Source organism: Apteryx mantelli, chromosome 17, assembly GCF_036417845.1.
Source record: "Apteryx mantelli isolate bAptMan1 chromosome 17, bAptMan1.hap1, whole genome shotgun sequence".
NCBI classification, from domain to species: Eukaryota; Metazoa; Chordata; class Aves; order Apterygiformes; family Apterygidae; genus Apteryx; species Apteryx mantelli.
Genome location: NC_089994.1, coordinates 14,773,914 through 14,801,328, shown reverse-complemented (window position 1 = coordinate 14,801,328; position 27,415 = coordinate 14,773,914). Strand labels below are relative to the sequence as shown.

Here is a 27,415-nt window from a genome sequence, read left to right as displayed (position 1 = left end):
ATTGCTTTAAATATGACCAGCATCTCAAATCCAGCACAGCTAATCTCACTAAATTTTACCCTATCCATTCATTGTGCAACATTGTTCAATGAAACCTGAACTCTTTTTAGCAGGACTGCAACACCATGACTGATGAAGTCCTACTGGCGTCTTAGCACTGCAACACACAGTAGTGAATGCTAAACAGTGAATAGGTGAAGGTGAAGAAAGAGGTTCTGTTTTTCAAGGATCACAATCCTTCTTTTTTTGCATATGAGAAAGAAGTCACCTGAAGTAACAGTAAGAGCTTATTACAGGCAACCTGTGTAAAGCAAGCTGTATTGGCATGGTGTTAAATGGTGCAGAGAGACCGATGCCCTTCTGTAATCTCCTACATAGGTTCATAAAAGAGAGGACAGAGGACCCCAGGGCCAAAGTTCTCCCGTCCAGAATTAAGAGTGGAGAAAGCAAGCTTAAGGAGTAGTGTGTGGAGGGGTACAATTTCCTTTTTTTTGTCAGTATTGTATTTTAGTATTACAATGCTGACATACGATAGGTTCTTTTTGAAGCTTTAACACAAGTTGCAGTTATGGATGGTGACAATGAGCAGTATCATCATCTGTGGACTCTGGCAGCATGCAAAACCTCTTTCTTCCTCTCACCTCAGTGATCTAACTAGAAATTCACAAGTATGGTTCTTGTTCTCACAAGGACTATGCCTACCATTTGATGGTCTGAAAAGTAGCTAATCGATATTTGTGCTAAGGAATTAGCTACTGAAAACACAAAACAGAATTTGACAAACTAGGAAAAAAGGAGGGCATTTCCAAATGCACAGAAAGCCAACCAAAAGGCAATGGCATCACATGCTTGAATCCTGGGGATCGACTGGAAATCTCTGCTTTTGGTCACCTAGTCTCTACAATGTAGCCATAGCCACCACATTTGTGAACGCAGACTTTTGTCCTGTGCAGTCACTGACAACATAAAAATTCTAGTGGACATGCAAATTAGTGCTGTAGATTGCAAATACTCAACACAAGTTTAACCACAGAAATCAAGGCATACTACTGCCTGCCTGTTGATACAGTCACTGATTTATGTCATTCTTAGACTTGGGACAAGGAGCTATTTATCAACAGCAATTTATTCACCAGTTCTGAGAGCCAGACCTATTTGGACTCATATTATGAAGTGTTCTTACTGACTTATGTTCTGAAAGCTTACATGGGACCAGATTTCTATTGTGCTGGATGCTGTGTAAAACAATTTGAAGACACATCCCAGTTACAGTTTACGCTTGCTTTGATTATGCTTACTAGAAGCAAGATTATGTGTGGTATAAGAAACCACCATGAAAAAATCCAAAAAACATATTCAGAGAGGAATGTCCTTCACTGTTGTGGCAATAAATAGCTGAAATCCAGTTATCCATTAAAAGCAGCATATAGAGCGAAAAGGGGCTTTGCATTTAACTTCACAGAACACCAGTCTTGGCAGTCAAAAAATCAACCCCCTCCTGAACTACTAGATGCTATTCCAAACATATGAGCAGAGATAGCCAAAAAGTGGATGAAAAAGGAAGGGCAGAGCACAGCTGGGCATACAACATATAAAGCCAAAAATTTAGTAGATTCCCCTTCTCTACTTAAAAATTCTATTTTGGACAGATGAGAACATTAAAAAAATCCCCAAAACTAACAACAACCAAAACCTCCCAGTCCCATCAATACACAACTTCAAAGCAACCAAGCAAGTAATTCCGTTGAATAATTCCTAAACCTGCCTCTTCTCAAGGACCTTTTCTTTCCTTGATATTCAAATTTTAAATCAGTTGGCATTGGACAACTAGGTCATGTGCTCCCACGATTAGATAAACCTACAGAGAGAAAGGCTCCTGGCATGAATACTTATGGTGGCAAATGTAACAGTGTTTTATGTCCTCTACCCTTTTCTACCATAAAAAGGAGAAAGAGAAAATCGAGTAAGCATTCCTGTCATTGTATTCAAATATAGAACATTAGCAGAAAATTAAAGAGGGAGAAATACAGCTAAAAACTGGTTTAAGATTCAAATATGTACCAGCCAAGTTTTGCTTAGCTCTGGTTCAGATTCATAAACCCACTTCCAGTGGAGTAGGAAGGAAGTGATGATGGAAGCCATCATGTATAGTTGGGTTCTGCAGCAGCAACACTTAGTTTGGCTTGCAAAAAGTCTCCCAGTGTCCAAGACAGACATGGGGCAGTCACTGCTGCAGACAGAGCCATGGAGAGCTCACAGACTGACACAGCCAAACCCTGCCAGGTAGCTAGTGAAAGGCTCTTTTGGACAACTCTTCAGAGGGTGACAGCTGCTGTAATCCAGTGGGGTGAGGATGATTTATACCAGCTAAGGATCTGGCTCATCATGTTTATCATTTTTGAAAGCATTTACAAAAGCCATCAAAGCATATGGCAGGCCACCTAAAAGCGCTTTTGTGTTTTAAATGCTCTTTCCAGTAAGAAGCAGTAACAGAACATGGAGCTATGATATGTTCACTGGTCAGTGAACACTGACAATTGAAAGTATACTGTGAAGTTTTACTAATTTTTTTAAAATTTATCAGTTCACAACACATTCCATCACTTCAGGTCTAAATCCCCTAGCAAGAAATCAATGCAGCATGAGTCATGACCTTGAATACGTCAACCTGTAGTAAGGAACAGAAAAATTGTGGCAATACTTGATTAAAAAATGCCAATGCTATGCCACACTTTTAAAGCTAGGAGTCCTTGTACAGTATTCAGTAATTAAAGAACAGGCATCGTTTCTTTGTCCGGCCTTGACTATACACAAAACATACATGCTCACTTATGCTGCAGCCTTTGACTCTGCTCTGTTGAAACCTGCATGCCAAGGTGCAGAGTGCCCTTCTGACCACTACAGATACCTGTCATAGAGCATAGCTCCCTACAGCCCCAACATGAAGGCTAAGCAATGCTCCCCTCTGTCCGAGAGGGGACCCCACTTCAACACAGATGACAAGATACTCCAGTCCAGCTTACAGATTGCCTCTGAAAGGTGAACAGATGGCTTGAAGCCAAGAATGCCATAGCTGAGAAGATATGGATGGGTAAGGCCTTGTTTTCCTACATGTTTCAATTTAGGGCCATAAGTTCTTATACTCAGCATGCAAAAGATGCCATTAATTTCCATTCATTCACATCTATTTGTTGAGAAATTCAAAGAAACAACTTGCTGAAAATGAATTCGTAACCCATAGCTCCTCATTGTTTTTCCTACTATAGCCTGCATTTTCAAACAGGTACGCAATCCTGTGCATTATATACTGTATTAGTCCTGACAGAGGCTTCCAAGAGAATTGAGAACAATCAGCCACCTATTTGGAGACCACACTGAGAGCTGAAGAGCAGTCAGTCATTTGTGCTTTTCACTTGAACTTGAACAGCAGCAAGAACATATTGGCTGAACAAGAAGGGTCAGGCTAGGGTGCTTCAGTTTGCTATGCTGAACCACTTGTTGCTACAGTATTGCATTTCTTCATTCTGTGCACAGGCTTAGGTATCGATAGCTACCTCTACACCTTCTGAATACTTAAGTTACCCCATGGCTAGAGTAAACACCAAGGAGGCCCTGCAAGGGCAGCCAAGTGCCACTATCCAGCTGGCTGAAATACTATTTTAAATAAATTAACTGGCTGCCTTCCACAGAGGTAGGGGAGGGTAGCCATTCAAACGCTCTCTGCCCTCAATCTTTTTTGTGTGTGTTCAGTTTTGGATGACTGTTCTATGAGACTTGAGTCGCTCTGGCTTGCTGACAGCTATACAATAACACAGCTAAATGGATGTGGGTATGGATGACGGATGCCAAAGAATTAGATTTGTATTTCAGAGGTGGAATTTTTAAGGCCAACTTTGTAAGCCTGTAACTGCAAACATTACTGGAAGAAGGAAGACCTTATTCCAGTAACACCGGGACAAGGCAGGAAAACACTGCCTGAGGAAAGAACTGGAGGCTGAGAACTAAGTCTCTGAGAATCTGCAAAGGATCAGCACAGCAACCCTGAGCACATTACTGGACCTCTGTCTCACGCTTTTCCTCTCCATATGTTCACACTTACTTAACAAGTAACAAGTGTTACCTTTTCCAGGAAGTTTTGTGATTCTTAAATAATGGAGCCTTTATTAGTAGAAAGTAACATCAATGATTTTTATGACATTTATTTTTCCTTCTCTCCCAATTTTTGGCTATCACTAGTATAAATTACCTGAATAACATGCATAGTTGTTAAAAAGAAGCCAGCTCATTTGCTGCTGTTGTAATGATTGTGTATCGGTGATAAACATTCAAAGAGTATTTTATAAATTGTGACAGTGGAAGGTAATTTTCCACACTATGGCTGAGATGAAAGGCAATGATGACTATAATGCATTTCTCTAAATAAACATAAATCACAGCAGCTGTTTCTGTGTTTGGCTTGACTGTTTCACAGTTTCAGTTTACTAATTCCTGCAGCAAAGATGTGTATTTATGTTTGGATTAAATTGACATAGGAGGCTCTGCTAGAGAGAGCTACTTCTCCCATATAAATGTTATGTGCATCATAATGGATTTTTGAGCTCCTAGAGATTTTTTAGTTTCTTACTATTTAACACAAAGATTTGAGCCACTCTCTTAGAGAAAAAAAGAGAACTTAGATAAAAAAAATTGGGACATCTTCCACCATTTTTTGGAATTATTTATGAATTTGAATTGAAACCCTTATTATTTGCTGTTGCCAAGATGAAATGACATGCCAGGGGAGATATCCACAGACATTCACTTTCATTTCTTATAGCACTAGATAGATTTTTTTTCACCTCAAAGACAGAAATTAATATCGCACACATATAATAATGGAAACAAGAACTAGGATATGAACTGGAGACATTTTGGCCTCCAAACAATAACTTCTCTGGATGAACTAAATGCCTTCGCCTCAGTCAATAGAACATTTCTATCTATAGAGGATAATCACACCCTCCAGCACAAATGATAACAGGTGTAATGTTTGTGCTGGGATCAAAGACAACGGGAAGGTGGACCCATCAAATTACATTACTTTAATATACTGGCTAGTTGTTTTGTTGAAAAAAAATTGACCAAACACTACACATGATTTGAGCAGCATCTCTCTAAAAGTCAGAGCTAAGAAAGGAGAAGTAGGATTAGTGTTTTATTATAGATATGCTGGTGTATACTACTCATTTCATCCATTAGATTCCCACCCCTATTCCCAGGGACTCAGTATTGCATCAAATGCTGCCTGAAACATTACTTCTGTAATGGACCTAAAAGTTAATGCCAGTTGAGGCTGAACCTGAATACACTTTTTTTCTTTTTCCTTTCTTTTTCTTTTTTTATTAAAGCAATTTGAAGAGCTGAGGCCATAAGACGTGGCATCTGGCAGACTGCTTGTAGCTACATCTCTCTAGTGAGCTGGCATGTTTCCTCCCACACCGTAGCAAGGTGATGTATCATGCCTACTGCTGCTCCAGAGTCCAGCTGCAGTGTTTCCTCCTGGGAAGAATACATTGTTTGATGCCATACTCACCTGGTCAAGTCTTCTGCCTAATACAGTTTCAGGGCCAGGGTCTTCTCTATTATCTGCAGAAACTATGCTTTCTGATTTTAGGGATTCCCTCTACACTTCAAAAGGAAGCTTCTTTAGCATGTCTGCATTCTTTTCAAGAGCTCAAAAGAGGTTCCCTTTGGCGTTTATTCCTCTCAGCATTTCCTGTCTTCAGATACCTTCGCTGAAGATGACTGGACACATTTTCCCTCCAAAGAATCAGCACTGCTGTAGCAGCCCTACAGTTTAGGCTGAAAGTTAAAATCTAAGTTACGGTGAAACATGAAAAGGAATCTGCCCAAACTTCCTACATTGTAAAGCTTCTGACTACACAGATGCACAAATCTTCTCAGCATATGTAATAGTAAGTGAGCAATAAATCCATCTGAACAGAGGTGGTTATTTAAGCAGAAATCTGAATTCTCTAGCCCTTCCAATCTTTCCTCTGATGGATGTTGGAATCCAGCTGGTAATCCATAAGTCAAACAACTCAGCTATGTATTAGTGTAACCCTGACTAATAGCACTAATGTAAAATTTCTTGACTATGGATGAAGGAAATGCAATGAAGTCACTGCTTCTAGATCCTTCATAAGAGCAATTCTCAAAACATCATTCATAGCTGCTTGAAAGTGGTGACTTTTATAGGGCTGAGAATTCCACTCATTATCCTGGTTTTAAGATCCAGAACTCCTTCCCAGTAAAGTAAAAAGGAAACAGTTAATGGATTTCAACTCAATGAGATTATAGACTCTCTCACTTGCAAAACAGATACTGAGGCTTCATATGCTAGATAGTATGCAGAAGTGGTAATTAAAGGATTATATTGACTGTGGCCTGTTCAACAGGACTTAGGTTTACTTCTCAGATAGGAGAAAAAGGCCTTAAATCTAATACAGAAGGCCAGAATATGAATGCTTGCAATAGGTTTCAACTCTGTGATCTACTCCTTTGTTGCTTTGGTTAATTCATCGAATCTCTTTGTCTCAGTTTCCTATATGTGGAACAAGTAAAAGAATATTTTCTTTTCCCATCTATTTTACTTCTGTATTACCATGTAATCTCTGGTTATGATGTATAAGGAGCATATATCATACATGAGGAGTATAAGGGTCATTGCACTGTAACTGCTACCTTACACTGGAGATGAGAAATGCCAGGTTTTTGGAAATCAGAAGTAGAACCCTTTCCCCATGATTCACTGCCCCTTAACAATTTTAGGGAAAATGCAAAAAAATTAGCTATCAAAACTAAGCTGTATTTACTTTCAGAAGTGCGCTGCATAACTGCACATATCTTTAGCATTTAATTCATAAGTAACAGTACTTTCTACACATGCTTTACTTTTAATAACTAGAAATGTGCCAAATATTAGTGTACAAAGCAGCTTCATTTCTAAGGAATGCTGGCTTCTTGATGCAAAAATTAAAATTTTGAATATAGGATCAATATTGTTTATATGTACACAAAAGGAAGGTTCTATCCAAAGGGCATAAAGTTAACTATGTAAATAGAGACTTAATATTATAATGGAGCTGCAGAATAAACTCATGTTTCTAGAGAAGTCAACACTGCATTCTTAATCTATTATAATGCAGTTAACCCAGCACAAAGTGTGGAGAACTAACAATAAATTTCTCCCATAATATATAGAATTGCCTGTGCTACTGCACATATTTTAAAATAATTTCATTTAGAAATTACTATTGTAGAAATAATAGAAAATATATTGAAGGGATGAAGCACAGAAGTAATACTTTAAATGAGGTTTTCATTATTTGATCCCAGATAAAATATTTTATTTTAAACTAATTTCCTTATTTTCATTCTCTCTGTCTAAGGGCCTGGGGGAAAAATACCCTTACCTTCACCGGAAATTTCCCATTCCTTGACAATCATCTCACTAGATTCTGTTTTACTTGTAAAGCTTTTTAATTTTGTTTAGTCTGCCTAGTAAGAACAGCATTATATCTAAGACTATCTGCAAGTTCCTGCCCCAAAGAGCAAGTGTAAGCAATAATGGTACAGTTACTCCTTCTGAAAAGAGGAAACAGGTAAAGCGAAACAGAATAAATACTGATCAACTTCTCTGAATTGTGTCATGCCTGGGAAATTGCAACAAAGCAAGGAGAATGCCACAGTTTCCATACAGAGTGAGTTGTAATCACGTCATCTACTATATCATAAATACTTTGATCTGCTCTTTCATCTCTCTCCTGACCATGCTTGAGATTTACGATTCCAGCTTGAGGACTCCCTCCACAGATGGACTTAGAGCAGAAGCCAGAATATTCCCCAAATATAAGAGACATTATCGGTATTCTCTGTTCTGTCACTGAACTGCTAATGGTAAGTTGTTCTTCCTGACCATTTTCATTCATCAGCTATTTAGACTGCACACACTTCAGGGATATGACTCCTCCTCTATACAGTGCTGAGCACAGGCACCCATATCCCAGCAAGAACATCAGCTATAGTACCAACAGTAATAATCATCAGAGTAACAATTACAGAGGGAAATCAAAATCTGAAACCTGGACCAAAATGCTAGATCTTATCTTTGTAACAAAAAAGGTGATACCTTACTGGGCATGAAGGGAATCCCCATTAGAGATCTGGGCACAGATTCCAAGACAAGGGGAAACTATACCCCAAAAGACTCCTCTGATTACTTAGATTAGAAGCAGGCCAATAGTTACAATACAAGCTGGACAGAAAATGACTGAATATTCAATTGCAAAGTGTGCCCAAACTCAAGAGTTACCAATCCAAAACAATGTTCTTCTTTGCCAATTTTGTAACTATGCTGCACTGTGATATCAGCTTTCTCACAGAAGCTGACACACAAGAAAACCTTGAAAACCAAATCAATATGTGGCTCATCTCCCGACAGCTTTTCCCTAAAGTTTAGATCAATGCTAAAGATAAAGCCAGTGCTTTAAGGGCTGGCAAAGCAATTGGTTTGGCATCAGTATTAGGTGTTTGCCTGAACTTATTAATGTACAATTCTTTACCAAATAACAACACCTCGCACCTCCTGCAAGGGGTACAGAGCTGTAATCTCTATCACTCAAGCTGGAAAAGTTCTTAATGAAGGATGAGGACAGTGCATGTGAGGACAGACGTGGTAGGGTAAGGGGGAGCTAGAGAAACACATATGGTATCTATCCCATACACTGCTTAAACAGTTTGACAGTTGGTGTTAGCCCTAATATAAGATACTTGCAAATCAACAGTATTAAAGTTCTGCATTGCCCTGATTTCAACTTAAGTTGCCAAATGTCATGAAGTATATGCACTTTTTCATTAGGACAGCTGGAAAACTGAGATCCAGGGAATGAAACTGCTTGTTGAAGGCATCTCAGAAAGACAGGCCTCACTATTCCTACCTCTCATCTCACACAGGATTCTCTCCTGTCAATCTGAAATTGGCCAGCAGAAGTTAACAAAAATAAGAGCTCAGGAAAAGTCCAGTTACTGAGGTAACTGCGCCAGGAATGCTACCAAACTTGAAAAGAATCACCATGTTATTAAACCGTGAGATAAAAACTCACAGTGGTCAGGGAGGAGATGTATTGTAACAGGACTGGGAAGCCAGTAATGACCCAAGCCAGTGGCTGTGGCAGACGCAAGGACTTTTTAAGCTGAGAGTCTGCCAGGAATCATGGCCTGCAGGAGCAGAAAGTGAAGCTACAAGGGGATATAATGGCAAAGATAGAGAGACAATTTGTGTCTAAGACAGACAGAATTTGGCAAAGAACAGCATCACTTTACTAAGAATAAAGTGAAACAGGCCTGCAGACAGCAGTTGGAAGCAAAGGCCTATTAGAAGAGACAGGAGATCTAGGGGATGGGTTGAAAATGACAGCAGAATGATACCAAAGGCAACATGAGCTTGCTTGAAGAAAACCATATTCCAGGGGAAGAATAAACATGAGAGGAGAAACTTCTAGGCAGAAAAATATGGGACTACACCTATATAGGTAGTTAGCTGCTAGAAGAACAGTTTTAGTTTGTTTTGATATATACACATTCAAAATACTGGCACCAAACCTTAATAATAGAGATGATCTTTTATGCCAGCTTGAAACAGATTAAAAAAGATTCTTCTGATTGTCTTCTCCATGTTTCATTTAACAAGTAGTAACAAAGATCTTGCAAAAATACATAGTTTGCCAGTAACTCTTCCAAGAGGTGAAGTATTCCAATGGATGCAAGTACCAGTTTTGTACTTTAGAGGAAAGTACCTTTCGGGTGGGATATTCAAACACGGCATTCCACGGATTCAGGAAGCATGTCACACTGCAAGATACACACCACTCTCAGTGGGTAACCGGCCCCTTAAATACATGTGTTTAAAAGACACTAGCACTCATCTCTCAGAGTAATACCAGCTTGAGCGAGATTTGAAAATCCTGCTTTTTCCTCTAATATTTTTTAATTTATCTTATTATAGTTACATGATCTGGCTGAAAACTCTCATTAGTAACCACATATGACCACTATAAAAGAATCATGAATAATATCCAAACCTTTTATGGTTTCTAGATCCTCCAAGCCCTCCCAACTCCCAGCACACATCATTAGGATCAACCATACAAAGGTGACGTAGTTCTGCTTACCAACAGTGAACCACTTCTTGTGGCCCTACGGAGCACAGATTACCTTTGTTGATCACTGCTGTGGACTAATTCCTCACATAGTAGAGCTAAAGGCAAATACGACACTGAGGAATGGGACTTCTCACTAGGGCTCAGCATGGAGTTTAACTCTGCTGCACATACACCCTGATTTCCAAATGAAAATGCAGATTGCCTTAATGCTTTTTTAGAAAGAACTCATCTAGAAGTTTTCCACTCTAAACCATCTATGTGTAAATTTCTATTGTACAGGATACTTAGTAAAACTTCCTGAGTAACAAAGTGGTTAAAATGAATTTTAAACCTAGTTTTTGAAACCAGCTGACAGCTTTAAAATTAAAATGGTCAAGTCAAATGGTATCCAAAAAGAAGTGGCAATATAAGCAATAGCAATGGATTTATACAAGTCCCGTCAAAGTTATTTTTCTGTCAGGTTAGTTTTGTATATTGTATGGATTTGATGAGACCTGAAGGAGAAAAAAAAAAAAAAAAAAAAAAGGTGAGGTAGTATCAACATAGACTGGCATACTTAAGGATAGATTCATCTCACCTGCCTGCAGCTATTTTAAAGTTAGTTATTTAAGACTAAGTCAGCTCTCAGTGGCCAACACATCTCCAGAGAGCAACTTATCCCAGTCATTGAGAGGTGCCTAAAAGTAGTGGGATCACCTACCCACTTCAGGAGCCTATTTCCCCTGCCTCAACAGACAGAAGAGCTGGCCTAGGCTGCTAGCTGAGACAAGTATCTTTTAGATACGTTCAACTAGGTGAGGCGAATCCCATCCCATGTGCTATGAGAACAAACTTGGTCCTGTGATTAGGTCCTTTTTTCAAAGGAGTGTGGAGAAACACTGGCAACCCCAAACTGCACCACACAGCAGTTTATCCACTCTCATTCCGTTGCATTATCTTTTTGGAACTCTTCATCTCCCTGTATTAACCCAAAACTCTGCTGTCCATAGGCTTGCTGTCAACTTTCAAGTCCCATTTACTAATCAAAGCATTAGACTGTAATTGCTAAATATCAGCAGGGATCTAAATTCTCTCCACATGAGATTTAACTGGATAAAATGTAGGAAATACCATGGCAATATTTGCAAGTATTGGGGCACATTTTACCCTCAGATATGCAGGCCCGAGTCTCATATGGAGCTATGGCTTATGTTCCTTTCAAAAACCACCAGTAAATCCTCTCTGTAAGTATCTATGAACAATACAATTGGTACTGTCAGAGTTTTATGTGAAGGCCCTCATAAATCATCTCACTTAAAGGTTTAGATTAGATGTTAAAGTCTCAGATAACCCTTCATGAACTCATGAGCTTGTAGACCCCTACTAGGAAATGACAGGTTTTCCTTTCTGTTTGTTACCAGGTGCAGAGAATGAGACAGGGAAGACTATTCAAAAAAATTCTCATTTTTCATATAAAATGAAAAGTCAATAATTTTAATTGGAATTTTATTTTTAAAGTTCTCATTTATCTTCCTCTTCCCCTTTTTCTATTTGCTCTTCTGAGCCTGTGAAATAAATCTACAGGCAGTGTTGAAATCGTATTGCCATAGCAAGTTTATTTCAGTGGAGTCCTTCTAATGTTTGCTCTTGACAGAACAGCATGCAGTTCACATAATTGCCTTTTTCTGTTCTCCTGCAGCTCAAAGGGATTTCTGCTATTGGGAGTGCCCTTTTATCTGTTATGCTGAGATCTGATAACTGCTGCTGAAATTTAGTTATGTAGTTTTCAGTTCAACTAGCAGTGCTTAGAATAAAGCTGGTGGCTTGATTCTGATCTAACTCACATTGTTGTAATTGAGGAGTAACTCCATTAGGGTCCATGAAGTTACACAAAGCATGAAATAGAGCTAAGTGGATCCAAGATCAGACCTGGTATTTTTTCACCCTTAGAACGTGAAATAAGTAATCTCTGAACATGAGTAAACAAGCACAGTCAAAAGGCAATTCTAGTTCAATACTTTATACTAAATGTGCTTCAGCGAAAAAGCCACATTTTGATAGTTCCATGAGAATTCACATATTTAAATGGAAAGATACTCTGGCAGCATAAACAGCTTTAGGGAAACAATTGCTAGCTTACACCATCTGAGGTTCTAGACTTAAAGGATATAAATCATGAGCTGCATTTTTGATTGGGCAAGAGGTACTTAATATTCAAAATAGGTGAATAAACAGTGTAGTAAAGACATTTTCTAGCTAGAATATAAAAAATTATTCTTTTTAACCATAAGACATTCATACCAAGTTAGGTAAACAAGATTCATTATCACTATGCCACATGTTAATGGAATTATGGTAACAAATAGAACAGAGTACCTTGAATTTAGTGTGGGTCATATATACACACCACAATGAATATGCGGATGCGCAGCATATGAAGAAACTTAAAGACTGGCCCTGTGGGCTGTTTTTCAGGATACTGCATCTTACCTATTTTCATGATGTTTCTGACACACTGAGGCTGTGAGTGCAGCAGCTGCTTCTATGAGAATGGATTTCCAAGGTTACCTAATTGTTAGCTAATCCTAAAACACCTCTTTCTAATAACCTTAATAATTTTTTACCAGTGACTGCATAAAGGGATGAATCTAGCCACTAATGAACTGAAGGAATAAATAATTGAGACTTTACTATACGGTTACAGAGGCTATTCTGGATTATAGGACCATCATAGTACCTTCTCCAGTCAGTAACTAACTGGAAAACAGGGCCGAATCTCTTATTTCACTAGGCCAGCTGCTGAATACAAGTGTGAAAATCTGAGTAATTTCTGCGTAACATTCTTCTTCTGAAACTTAATTTACTAAAACAACAGGACTAGGCTTTCTACCTGTTGCACAGGCATTCCCCAGTATAAATGAGAGCCTAGTCCTGTAATATGATGGTCCCTTTATAAAAAGGGCATCTCCCCAAAAGGACATCTATATTTGAATTCAAATGTATCATAAGGAACAGGCAGTGCTCTCTACTGTAAATTCACAGGTACACAGCTGATAGTCAGAGATATTCAGATTATCCAGCACTTTGTATGACTGCTTTCTGCTGGAAATTATTATTTTTCATGCAAGAATGTTGGCATATAATTGACTTGTCACTGTAGTAATGCTATCTGGTTCATGCAAGAAATCTCAGATGGCAAATAAAAGACAGCTTTCTGAAATATTTGAGGGCCCCACTTTTTTACTTTTGTTCAAACAAGTGGTTATCATTAACAATGAGTTTCATGTTTTTATTTAGACACACCCTGTATGTACATGCATGTGTAAGTACAAATACGTACAGGTTGAGAAGAATGAGGGGGGAACATGACAACAATCTTTAAATACAGGAACAAGCACTTGTTAACAACAAGACAACAGTATGTTCACCCTTAAAGACAGAACAAAAGAAATAAGGGAAAAATGTAGCAAGGAAGTTCAAGGGCAGACAGCAGGAAAAGCTTTCAAATGGCAGGGCTATTTCAGCACTGGAACAAATTGGCTTCAGAGGGTGTGGACTGTCCACCATTGCAGATGTTGAAAAACAAGAAAGAAAAACATTTCTCTAGACCAACACAGTATACTTCATCCTGCCATAAAGCAGAAGGATGGTCTACAAGACCACTCGACATCTATAAAACTTTGAGGCCTAAAGGAGTGTCAAGATGACACTTGAACTGCTTCCATGAAAATCGCTTGAAGGATGTCAGCAGTAATATCATTTGCACCTAATTTTAAAAATTAAAGGAATTAAAGAAAAATGCCGAACCTTTTAAAGTTATTCTGATTTTGACACAGTATTGCTTGAAACACTTTCCCCTCATCCAAAATAAAGCAGTTAGATAGTATCAGAATATGAGTGTTTTGAATCATTTTCTATTAAAACATTTAATATTTTAAAAGGCTAAGCTCAAAATAAAATGCCTCAATGTAACTGAAACCCTAAGCTAATTTTTCATCAGAATGTTCTAGAGTGGCACCAAAAATAAACATTCTTTTTCAGAAAAAAAAAAGTGACTTAGGAAGTAGAAAACTCACCATACGATACCCAATTCTATTTTTAAACAGACGGAACAAAAATCTTCCCTCATAAGCCTCTTAAATTTCATTTTCTGCTGCTGCGAATCTACTAGGCCTCCAATTTTCAACCTTACCTTTTCCTCAGATAAATAGGGGAGGATGAGACCTCAACTTCTATTATATAAAAAGAATCCCTAAAAATGTAGCACCGTTTACAGGATAGGTATCAGAAACCTTCCATTTGCTTCTGTAATAACCTACTGATAACACTGCTTTCACAAGATGTGATGTAATACCATTCATAACTTAACTCTAAGCTGTTCAGCACAGTGCTACAAGGAATGCTCCCTGGACAATGTCTTATGGATCACTCTGACATGAAATACAACTCATGATAACACTTCAAGGGAAGTCAGGACCTTCTAATATCTAGAAAGCACTGCCTTTCCTATATTAATTCACTCAGGAATTGTATTTTGACTGAACACATGCAGGACCAAAAACTGTGGCATCAGCCATTTCAGGACATACACCCTGGCTTGAAACAGAATTTAATAAGCCTGAACTGCAGAAGAATGAGCTGAAGACACAAAGCTGTGAAGAGAGAGGGTCTAAGAACCTCTGTTTCCTCAGAATGCAGCATCAGGATCCCATTCACCCATAGGCTGAGCACTATTCAGCTAGAGAGCCATATGAAGAATCTAGGTAACTTAGTATGTTTGCCAGCTGACTCCCACAGCATGCTACTGGGGCAGTTTTTTGTGGTGAAAATTATATAGCTCCATTGACATCCATGCAACTTTGCCAATTTATACCAATAGCAAATTCTATCCACAGTTTCTTGCATGCGTTCCTTAAAATGATGAGTTCTGTATTTTTCGAGTTTAAAATAAAAATTATTTGTTTGAATTGTAGAGGCAAGATACCCAGTCATACACCAGGTTTTGCTTGAGTAAGATGTGTAAGGGCCAGCCTCACTGCATTTCATTCACTTAGAATGCATTTGTTGATCATAATAGATAATTGTGATGCCAGGATTACATCAGTTGTTGCAATTTGGACCGAGTCCACTTCTTTCATGGACTGAAATGTGTGAAATTCAATTGCTCTGGTGAAGTCTTAATTTTATACCAATTTACTTACAAACATTGAAAGGAAAATAAAATTTAAAATGTGCAAAAGATTAAAGCACTCTTGTGCTAATGAGAGCCATCTGCTTATTTCCTTTTAAAAGCATTTTCAATAGGTGGAAATGAAAGACTTCAGACACATTTTCATGTCTTGAGCCTCAGCAACAAAAAATAAAAACACAGACTCATCATCTTCAGTCAGCAAACTTAACTAAGAAAAAAACTCATCCTGGCTTGCCAATTGCTTCAGGGCCAGCTTTAATTGTGCCATTAATGTGCAAGTGGCATTGCCCCACACGAGGATTCTTATCCATGTCAAGAATCCACTCATTCTAACTGTGTTATGATGTCTGAATGGTCCCCTTCGAGCACAAACTGGTCTGCACAAGATGCTCAGTATTTACAGGGTGGCCAGTCTCAAAAGTACCATAGTATTCAGTCTCTCTCTCAAGTCTTGGCAAGCAGTGGCAGTAGGCTGCTCTGCTACTGCAGTGTTGTGGCACCACTCTAATGGCTCTTTTGGGACTTCATCGCCAGTATAGTGGGATATCAGGAGGTCTAAAAGCAATCCACAAACAGCTTTTAGCTATAAGCTCCATAGCCTTTTTTAAAGCAAAAAACAAACAAAAAACCCCACAGTCCAGAGGACTGTGGCCATACCAGCCCATGTCTAAACGGAACAGTGAGAATCCTCTGAATACAAAATTTGCCAGTGGAAGCAAAGTGCACATCATTGGATCACTGGAGTTCCAGCTCCTGGACTCGTGCTTAAAAGAGAACACACACTTCTGTGGAAATGTAGACTCCTCTAGGGCAAACCAAGAAATTAACTGGCAATTCAGCACTTCAAACAATTTTTGCATGTCAACCGTATCTTAGACATCTATATAGACAGATTTATAGCACTGCTTAGAATTGAATCACAGTAGATGTACGCTTAACATTCAGCCAAAGATGCCCTAATCTGCAACATGCTGCAAGAGAGCAGAAGGGGTCAGCTGCATCAGTCACCTTTTCTCAATACAGTCTAATGACTGGTTAAAAGCAGGATGAGATGGTGACAGCCACTTGGAGAGCCAGCACAAGCAGCACTATCACACACCCTCACATTCTGGTATAAGACATAATACCAGTCAAACACAATGTAACTAAACACCTGGACAGCCAATATTCAGAGAAAAATGAAGACAATATAAGTGTGACCACATATGTGGATCTCTTCCACCCTTACAAAAATTTATACATAAAGTTTCTAAGGCAAGCCACAGATCAACAAAGATTAAGGGCCTGTAAGAATCATGTTTTTATCATGTTTTATGATAATTTCTCCCTATACTTGGTCATGCAACTGGAATTGCAGGTTTTAGGACTGTTGACAAAGTTCCCAATATATCACAATTTTAGTAGCATCTGTGCTAAATGCCCACAGGCTGCTGCTCAGGGAGAATTAGTAGAATATCTGATGGCCTTAAAAATGTCCATTTCCTACATAAGCCTGTTTGGACTGTATAACGATACTCTCTAAGGACTGACAATACAATGATGCTTTTTAAGGACTGCATATTAGTGTCAGAAGAACACGGGGGCCCAAGATTCTTAGACGCTGCTTGTCACATTTTATTCACTCGGCTTCACTCAAAGGCTTTTGCCACATTTTTAGGATATACAAAAATAAAAAATAAAAATCCCTGGTAAGAGGCATGTTAGGGCATGCTGAAAGCAAACTGCGCATTAACCTTTATGTTCAAATATTAATCTTCTGCATGAGTTTACCCCATTGAAATTTTTGCTGGGGTCAGTACAGCAAAAAAGTAGTTCCTGTCATTATGAATCATAGGCAAGACAGAAAAGCAGAAATTTAAAAAAGCACAGTAAGTAGTGACCCAAGGTCATACAGGAGATCAACAACATAGCCAGGACTGGAATCTAACATGCTTAAGTGCTAACGCACCAACGTAGCCATGGGATTGTCTTGATTTTCACAGAGCACATAAAGAAGAAGAGGAGCTGAAGGAAACATTCTGAAACATAGGTTTTGCTAAGAATTAAACCAGACATGTTGTGAAATGCTTGTAGCTTACTGACAAGCATCTGACCACATATTGAGCCAAACCCAAGACTGTTATTCCCCTGATACTTGGAAAGGTAACCAATAACCATGTACAGACTTTTGGCAGTGGCTTGCTAGGTGAAGTGTGAGTGAACAGTAAGCAAGCATCTGGCACAGAAGTCAGGTGAGTAAAATTACTTTATTCTTTAAAGTATACACATGATCAAAGTTCCCCAATATTTAATATGTGGGGTAACATCCCAGAGTGTATTTTTTCTTCCTTTTATTCAGCCTGGCATGCATAGCTGCCTAATAAATTAACACAACCCTGATTTGACAAGCTTTTCCCCAGCCACATTACAATGTCAAGCACCAGAGCCACTGACTTCAGCACAGCCTTGACCATTTGTCATTTTCTTATAATTAATTACAGCTCTCTCAACCAAGGCTGCTACAGAAAATGATAAGACTATTACACAGCTTTCACTGTTCATTGTCTACAGGATTTTCACTCTCTTCATTTGTTCTCTAAGGGAGCATTGTCCAATGTTTTAGATATAAAATTAGTTTTATCATTATTAGGAATCCAAAGCTTAATTACCTACACAACTCTGAAACTTTTGCTTCTTCGTATTTTGCTAGTACTTGACACAGTAAAGAATGCAACATATATCAGCCTCAGCATGATTAGTACTTACCCACACTGTGCTGGATCACCTGAGTCAAACTCTGGAATTTTCAGCTTGCAGAAAATGCTTGTGTTTCAAAACTTGCTTCTCCCCTGAATCAGGATGTTTTTTTTCCCCACTGTGGGTTTCCCAGGTAAGAGATATCTAGGCAAAAAAAGTCTGTTGGGAATTTCGTAATCTAGCATTTTCTTTTGAATTTCACTTCACAGGTTTTGGTTGGTCATACCCACTACTCTTTCACATCGTCTCATGACACATATCTAAACTTTTTTCAAGTATGAAATTGAAAAAATTTCATACAGGATATTCCATTAATACTTTAGCAAGACCCCTTTCCCTCCCATGTATCTATCACATACTCTGCTAAATTTTTATTCTTACTTATCCAATGCTGTCACGATATCTGAGCACAGATTTCTCAGTTTAAGTATTCATATGAAAAACAATTTTTACTGTAAATTATCATCTTGGATTTCTTAATTATGAGATTCTGTTTGTATTACAGTAACACCTGCCAAGTCCAGCCAAGACTGAGATCACAGTGAGCTGTAGCAACTCTTCCCTAAAGAGTCTGAAATTTAAGACAAGATAGAGAAAAGGTAAACAGGGAAAGAGCAACACAAATTGGAGAAAATATACCCAGTTGGTTAGTAGCAGACCTGGGAATAGAAACCAGGTCTGACTTGCATTCAGTCTACTAAACCAAAACGTCTTCACCCAAAGAAAACGTGCCAGCCAGGTTTCCAGCAACAGAGGGTATTATCACCTTTCCCTTTCTCAAATGGTGCAATGCTTTGAATATTTTGTGCACAAGCTTTCTGTGTGCTACTTTAAGAAGCAAGATTTCTTTTATTACACAATTAGGTAAATTGGACAGATGTTCTACTTTATTTTCCCACTTTTTACTGCTGGCATCTATGTGTGTCATTCCTCACCAGCCTGCTCCATTCAACTCCCCATGTTGCTCACTTCGCTTACTAATTGTTCTACTTTTGCTTCAATGGCCACAGTTATTGATCGTGCACAATAAGAATTTTTGGCTGAGCTCTGCACCAAAACACAAACACCAAATCTGTCTAGGAAGGTACTTCTCTCTCTGGATTACATCCTAACCTGGATAAGAAAGGGCAAATGAGCTCAAGGATCACACCTACTTACACGATTTGCCCTTGTGTCCACCATGCAAAAACAGACAATAAATTTCTGATATTTTCACAATAGGGTGTGGATACATCTGTCTCATTATTAAAGAGACACCCTGCATAAATCTAAATTTGGCTGTTTTCAGTACAATATTTGTCTCCAGAAGCATTTGGAAGACTATAAATATACTTCCAGAAATTAGTATATGTATTCTAAATAGCATTTTAAAGAGAATGCATTTTAGAGATCTTTCCCTATTTGTGGAAAGCATCATTCTAAGAAAAGTAAAGAATAAACATTGGATTGAAATTTAATCATTAACCTCAGGGAAAATATTCAGCAAAATTATGAGAGATCTCACCATTTCTAATTCTGTGTCTGAAAAATTTCTGAATTAGAAGGCATCTGGCCAAGTAACATATACCATTTTCCATGAGAAGCTTCTACATTTTGTTATTTTCTCCCCTGAAGGTTCCAATGAAAGTGTTTCCATTTTTGGATGAAAACAGAAAACAAAATGTTGCAAAATATTCAGCTTTTGATGAAAACAGTTATCTTTTATCCAAATAAATTATGTTCCTTTTTTTTTTTCAATGAAGAAGCTGGGCTATTTCAAAAAAAGTGAAAATCCTCCTCTTAAATTCCTTATTCTTGTAGGAAAAGCTCATTCTCACCCCAAAATATTACTTCTCAATAGAAGCTGAACAGGTGACAAACCTTTCAAAAGCACCTTTTATTAAGCAAAAAGAGAGAGTGTAGTGACAGACAAATAAAAGGGACCTGAAATCTTATCTGATCCATGGTACCAAAAAAATTTTCACTAAGTTCAAATCATTCTCCTCACCCAATTTCTTGCACACTTTCAAGTTTATTTGCTAGACAAAGGTAAAATTAGAAACAAGAATGCTGCCATGCAAAGTCTTCTTGAGTTGCAGCCCAAGTTTGTCCTAGAGAGACTCTCCAGGACTGCAAAGACATTTGGACAACATTTATGGAAGACATAACCAAAGTGAACCCCCAATTTTCCTGAAGTTCCACCTTCACCAAAAATTATATTTGAAGTTTCATTTTCTAGGCAGAAGCACTGCTCTGTGTTCTTTTCTCTCTCAGTACTGTAAAGTGAGCAAGTCCTGCTGTCACTGAATTCACTGGCAAAACTTCATAGACTACCTTTGGAAAGCGATCAGCTCTTTAATGTGTAATGTTGAACAATTCACGTAACAGAGTCACATTCCTCGTGTGTCAATAAATGCTGCATCATTAGGATCAGTGGGATATATGCCTCTTTTAAAATTCCCCATCAGTAAAGTATTCGCACTAATCTCTCTCTGTCATGAAAATCCTTGTGAGACTTCAGGCAGTTTGCCTGTATTTACTGAGACCTCCTTCTCCAATTCATCTACAGATCTGCCAGTATCACAGAAAACTGAGAGAAAGATGAAGGCAGAAATTGTTTATATTTTAGTCTGAGATTCTCTCTCCTGCCATTAATTTTGTGGGGGGATTATTTGCCTTGTCAAAGTATCCCTTTTCTTTTAAAAGAAACACAACAGCAAGACAGACAGACAAGGTTCAATAGCAGAGATATCTGCTATTATTCAGCATCTCCAAGGACAAATAACTTCAGTTTTAAGGAACAGTTAAGCCTGACATCAAATTAGAGTTGCTCATGGTTACAGAAGCATTTTCACAGTAATTAAAGTGTTGCTGTTATTTAGTTGCCAAATTGTTAGTAATTCAATCACTAAAATAATGTAAGTTTTTAATCTTATACAGTGTGTGAAAATGACCTGCTAAAGGAGGTATTATGGAGAAGTGAGGGGTGTCTTATCATACACAGAAAAACATCATCAAGAGACAAATTGCATGGAACAGTTTTGACAACAAAATCACATGCGGCAGGACTTTAATGGCCCTGTCTGGATTTGTACCTGGCCAAGGGATGGCTCAATAAAGAGAGCTGTCTGTCTAGGGGACTCCCCCTCAGTAGAAACCATACAAAGTCTAGGTTATGCCAAATCATTTTAAGGTCAAGTGTCTGCAAGTTAGAAGGATCTATGGAACCATAGGTGCTTGCTCTCTGATCCTGCCTTCCCTTATTCTGTTATCTTTCTTTCTAAGAAAGGTCCACAGATACTTCCTTTCATCTCCATCTTCAAGGTGAAGCCTTTAATGCAGGTGCTCCTTTGCATACATAATGCTGCTCCTCTATTACAGTGTTTAGTGGCCCTTCACATTATGACAGAACACAGGATTAAGCAAGAATCTTTCAGTTCTTTACCATCAAAATAGCCTTCTTTGGAATTAATGGAAGCATAGATTTCACAATTTAAAAACAGCTGACAGAGGTGGCAGATACATTTTTCCAAAACTAAGCAATGAATGACATCCAGAAAATTCAACTTGCCAGAAAACAAAAGCCTGCTCAGTAGTGAAAAGTGCCTTCAGTGCCCATTCTAGCCTAGTACTTCTGGCATGTTAGAGCTCCCTAGGCACGGCTAATGCCCCAGCACTGCAGAGCTGAAGGCTCTCTCAGAAAGATTTTCCTGATGCGCTGCATAAAGCCTCATCCATTACTCCTAGATAAATCCCTTTTTAGCATGCAGAATTCCACTCCCTCCTTGGTGCTTAGATCCTTCAAACATTTGTGTGCTGTTATGTCTCTCTGTAGCCACTGCTCAGCCAAACTATACATATTTCACTCTTTTAATGTTTCCTTTTATATGAGCCCCTACAGCCCACTCTTCTCTCTGAACTACCTCCAACATTCAGTGCTTCTCTGATTCCAGAAATCTGACAGTGTTTGAGCTGGATTCTTTTTCCAGCAGCCAGGAACATTCTGTACTGAGTTATTCTTGTGATCTAAACTATCTCTATGAACATATTTTAAAAGTTTTATCTCCTATACATCTTTTTGGTGCCAAACTAAAGTAGTATGCGAGGGGAAAGCACTGACATGGAATTACTTTTAGATTACCCAGTCTAGATGGGCTAGAGAGACAAAGAGTTCTCCAAGGCAGGTGGGACTGGGTGGAAGACACAAGAGCTGGTACAGTGCTGACTGTAAGGTTAGATTTGTGCCAGTACTTCACAAACACATCCATCTGTCCCAGTAGACAATGCACTGAATATTTGAAAATTGTTTTTTGTAATGCACAGTGTTGTTTAGTTGATTTATTTTATCACACAATCATCCAAGCTAAAATTGAAATGGTGAAAAGCAGCAGAAATGGGCAAAGTAGCCATCTGGGGAGGTAGAAAACATAGCTTCACTCCAGAAATCAATGAATAGTCTACTCTATTTGCACTATAGACCTTGCATCCCAACCATTAAAAGGAATTTTGCCTAGCTCTACGGCTGCCATAGTTTTGCCAAGACTCTGTGCCTTTTCATACTCCTACTGAATCATATGTAGCCAGTCAAAATTTTTAATAAAATATTTTTCCAGAAAAATGACATGCTGATGCCGCATCACAAGAGTGACGTGAAACTTCAGGAAGAATTGCCTAGTCTGCCAAAATTCACATGTAAGTTATTTTTGAAAATTTCAAAAGGCTTCTTTTGAAAATCTTCTAATGAAACTTCTCGATTTTTTTCAGAAATTATTTTGGATCTAACTTTCCATTCATTTCTTACTTTTTTTAATCACAAAAAGCAAGAAATTAACAAAGAACTCAGAATTCTCAAAACAAAACTGCTTATGAAGTTGAGAAAAAAGTTAACATTTTCTAAATGCAGCTCTAGCAAAAGTCTTAAGGAATCGTTTTCATTCGGAATTTCATAGCTGCCACAAGGCTAAAAAATCTGTTTTTCACTCTGCTTCACTCAGCAGCTCTTAGGATCATGCAATAAACAGCATGTGTGTCTAACCAATAATCCATTTCCCACATTAGTATCTGCCAACTTTGTAAATTATAACAAAGCAAATAAATGTATTTGTCACAGCTGTAACAAGCTGTATCCATGCTACCTACATTGTTTGATTGTTATTAGGAATGAGATAGATAAATAGCAAAACTTAAAGCTGGATTAACACTACTTTTGTCTGATTGAACAATCTCTTATTACATTTTTTTTTTCTGCTAACCCTGATTAAAACTATAATGAGAGCCATGGGAATTACTCTGCTTGATTGTCATTCTACTGACGCTCCCACTAACCCACGCCGTCAATAAATTAGCTGATGTACTAAAGCACTTTGACTCTGCTGATACACAATGGTAGTAATTTCAATAGGGCTGAAAAATCAGAAATACTTAATGACAGATATAATCATAGTCCATGCTTTGTAAGGTTTCCTTAGAAACAATGTTAAGCTCACAAAATACAGAGAACAAAATGTTTGAATACACTGAAAGACAAATACTACAAAAAACCTTTCAGACATAAAGCAAAAACAGAAGTAAGGAGAAAGAATAATTTATTCTCGAACTCACTAAAACTGTTTGGCCAGAATCACATACTAGAATCATGGCATGTTTTATTTTTTCCTTCAGAGACTGAACCTAAGGTTTGTTTCTTCCTTACATCCCAGAACTCCAGTGAGATCCAGTTTAGAAAGAAACTTTTATCTTAAAACTCATGGTTCAACTGAAGGAAAAAAATGTGACAGTTTTCCTCTGGAGGATCCATTAGCTTTTTGGATTTTTTAGTTCTAGCAAAGGCATGCTAGAAATTAATTTAAAATGGGGAACCAGATTCTCAAGGGCTTCACTTCTCCTGTGGCAACATCCATTTGTTCCTTCTGAGATCTCCCGGATGCGTAGCCACACAGCAAATGAATCCACTTCCATTAGGTAACAATGCAGGAGATGACCCTTTCCAAAAAATGTGGCTTTGTTCAGTTTTTAAAGGACACTAAAGGTATTTTGGCTTCTCCATAAAGGGATTACTTCATGGAGTAATATATTGAACCAATACATCCAACCATGAAATACAACCATCTGGAATGCCAGCTCCAGGAAACACCAGATTAAGAATTCGGACAAAATCTTGAAGAATATGGTCTCCATTTGAAACTGTGGAGAAAACAAAGGACAACAGAATGGTATAACTAAACCTGGAATATTATAGAGAAATTTAGGATGAAGAACACAACCCTTCTCACCCAGTCTTGGAAACAAGAAAAAATAAAGCTCAGTTCTTCCAAGTTTGTCTCTGATGGCTAATTCACAGATATTGATATTCAAGGAGGTGAAGGTTGTGACTAAAATATTTCCTATGGTTGTGATATTTACCATAGTACTCACTCCTTTTGATTACACCATGCTAGAGTCAAGGCAAACTGTCACTGCAGCTTATCCCACAGGTGGAGCAGATTTCTCTCTCCTCCCCAAATGACTAGGAATTTAACTGTCTCTGAGACCTCTACTTGCCAGTCACATTTGTCTGAAATTAGCCTTTATGTTCAATATTTATTACAGGGACACACACAGCCAGAATGACAGCCTAAACGTCACTTCCATAGGAAACCAGAGTAAAACCATCACAAGATTTCATTGCCACATCAGTCAGAACTTTCATTTAAATCTCATCATCAGGAACTACGTAAAGACAGTGCCACAGGCTTCAGTGTGAGCCAGGAGTAGAAGAAAGAAATTCTGTATTTGACAAATTACTAAGGGTGAATTGTTTGGAAGCACTTTTGGAAGCACTTTTTTTTTGGACAACGGCTATGCGGTTAAAGAACTGCATAATGTAAATGAAAGATTAGGGAATTTTGCATGAAAAGGTAAACCTTTACACCCCACACCAACAGCCGGTGTAAACTGTCTTGCCTACAGGGGAGTTAACAGCAGTTGAGACTAACAGTTTGAATTTAATTCTTGGAAAGGTAAGACAGTTAAACTTGTTTTCAATGACTTAACAAATGCGTTTCATTTCTCTTCGTGTGTTCTGTACATCAGGCATGTATTTCAGGGATACAGCCATGACTAGGACAGAAGAAAAGAATCCATGCCTGTCATAGTGCCAAGACAAACACTCTCAAGTTTTCTTGTTTCTAGTAATGATATAAATAATTTACCGGAGTAAGTCCCAGGAAAAGTAGAGTTATATGTGCAAGGATATACACACAGATATCGATCTATGAAAACATCTGTGTGAGGGAAACGGGAGACAAGCAAGTCAGCCTGATTATCAAAAATTACCTTAATACTTCCTAAGCTAAAGATACAAAATGTCTGGCAACTTTGAAGACAGGCCTTACTGGGCATGAAGTTAACCCAAATTAACTAATTCTACAGAAACAACAAAACTCAAAATGCTTTTATTAACATTAATATCCAGTTAATATTAATATCCAGTGAATAGTCATTAGTTCTTGTTTTAGTTAAAGGATACAGAACATTAAGAAATAATCCAATAAATATTTACTTCAGCCATTTCTATTGCAATGTCACTGATCCAGGAGAACTAATGTCAGCTTTTAGAGGCTTCATATATATGCTGTCAGGTTTCCTGTGTGGATTTATACAAAGAAAGTGCTTGCTAAAATAATAATTAAAAAAAGAAGTGCAAATGCACACTTTCACCAAGAATAGATCTCAACATGCTCTTTTCACAACTCTCTGTATGGAGACAGAAAATGAAAGAAAAAAATTGCTATTTAATTATATCCTAAAAACATCAGCTGACATCGCCAGTAAACATGCTGCCCCATGTACAATTTCTCAACAGGAATCTCTTCAGAGTTCGCTGAAGTCCAGACCATGAACAGAGAAAAAGGCAGTCAGTCTGGTTCAAGATGCATTCCCCATTCTCATCCTCCAGAGCCCAAGGGCCTGAAATAACATGCTTGTTTACTATCTCCCAACTTGTGTCCAGACATTTTCAGTCTGCAGGCTCACGCCTAGGCCCTAGAGCGTAACAGGAAATCACTTGGCAGTGCAGCATCTAAGTTCAATTTCACCCCTAAATTCTGCAGCTCTCCCAGCCTCTACTCCTGGCTGATCTTGGGCTCTACCTTTGACTTTTGGCAGGCATGACTCGTGGGATTTAAGGGTTCTCCAGCTAAAAATCTGAAAGGTTTTATAGTTATACACTGAGAGGTTGATAGCAGAGCAGGCCAAAAGAGCTCCAAAAAAGTGATGTAAAATGCTTTCTATGGTTATGAATTAACAGGAATATCCAGAAGACTCGGAATAACCCCATGATAAATATATCATATTCCAACACGCCATTCCTGAACTAACAAAAGCCTAAATGAACAGCAAAGCTTACCTCTAAAAGGAAAGCTGCGGCCCTCACAGTTGCATGCAGCGGGAACTCTCCCCAGCACCTCCCTAAACCAGTTTCAGCGCGGGGTTCCCAGTCAGCCCCTGCCCGACTCCCGCTGCACCAGAGGCCGCAGCCCGGCAGGACCACCTGAGTTACCGGGCCCTCTGCAACTGCCACCAGCTGCAACTGGCGCCCCGGCCCCAAGGGCCACCGAACCCAGCACCCTGTCAGCCCTCCGCTGTAGCTCCGACGGCAAAGGGCAGCCCCTCTGCACAAGCCCAAAGCCCGCAGGAATTCCACTGGCTGCAGCCAAGGGGCGTCGAACTGCCACACGCCCTAATCAAAGACAGGGGAGAAAAACAAACGTGCGCACTCACACAGGAAACCTTACCTCCGTCCTGGGGCCTTGGGTGGATGAGCCAAAAGGCCCTTAGAGTGCTGCAGTTCTTGAGGTAGGCAGCAAGCCTCAGCCTTAATCTTCTCCTCCTGGGCAACCCCAACACTCCTCGCTGCCGCCATTTCACAGCTCTCAGGCTACAACACCCAGCTCTTGCTAGAACCTTCTGTGTTGCTGGGCAGATTCTCCTGGGGGCGGCCGCCCCGCCCACCTTGGCCAGGCTCAGCCAATCCCGCTCAGGCTGGGGGTGAGTTTTTTTCTGATTGGTGCACTCAACTGCTCCTGCCCCCTCGTGGGCGGCGGTCAGGTCTCCCTTCGCCAGGGAGGTGGCAGCCCATGGAGCAGGTAGGTGCAGGTGGACCAACGCTAAACAACGCCCCGCACTTTTATAGGGAGCCTCTGTTCACAGAGGCTATTTTGGCGTATATATATATATATATATTTGGCACTCAGTAATTTTTTGAGCTACCAAAGGGAAAGGGAAATCTTCCTCTCGCTAGCTGGGTGACCAGGCTGACCCATAAAAATGGAAGACTTCTGTTTCACGC

General features: G+C 38.9%; 1 long non-coding RNA gene across 1 annotated transcript in view; it reads right to left on the bottom strand.

The window, feature by feature from the left end:
- Positions 1 to 26,877, bottom strand: part of LOC106489908 (uncharacterized) — a 74,957-nt gene extending 48,080 nt beyond the window's left edge. The window contains exon 1 of the long non-coding RNA XR_010885932.1: positions 26,862 to 26,877. This is a non-coding gene — a long non-coding RNA (uncharacterized lncRNA). The remainder of the gene's footprint in view (positions 1 to 26,861) is intronic.
- Between the last annotated feature and the right edge of the window lie 538 nt (positions 26,878 to 27,415).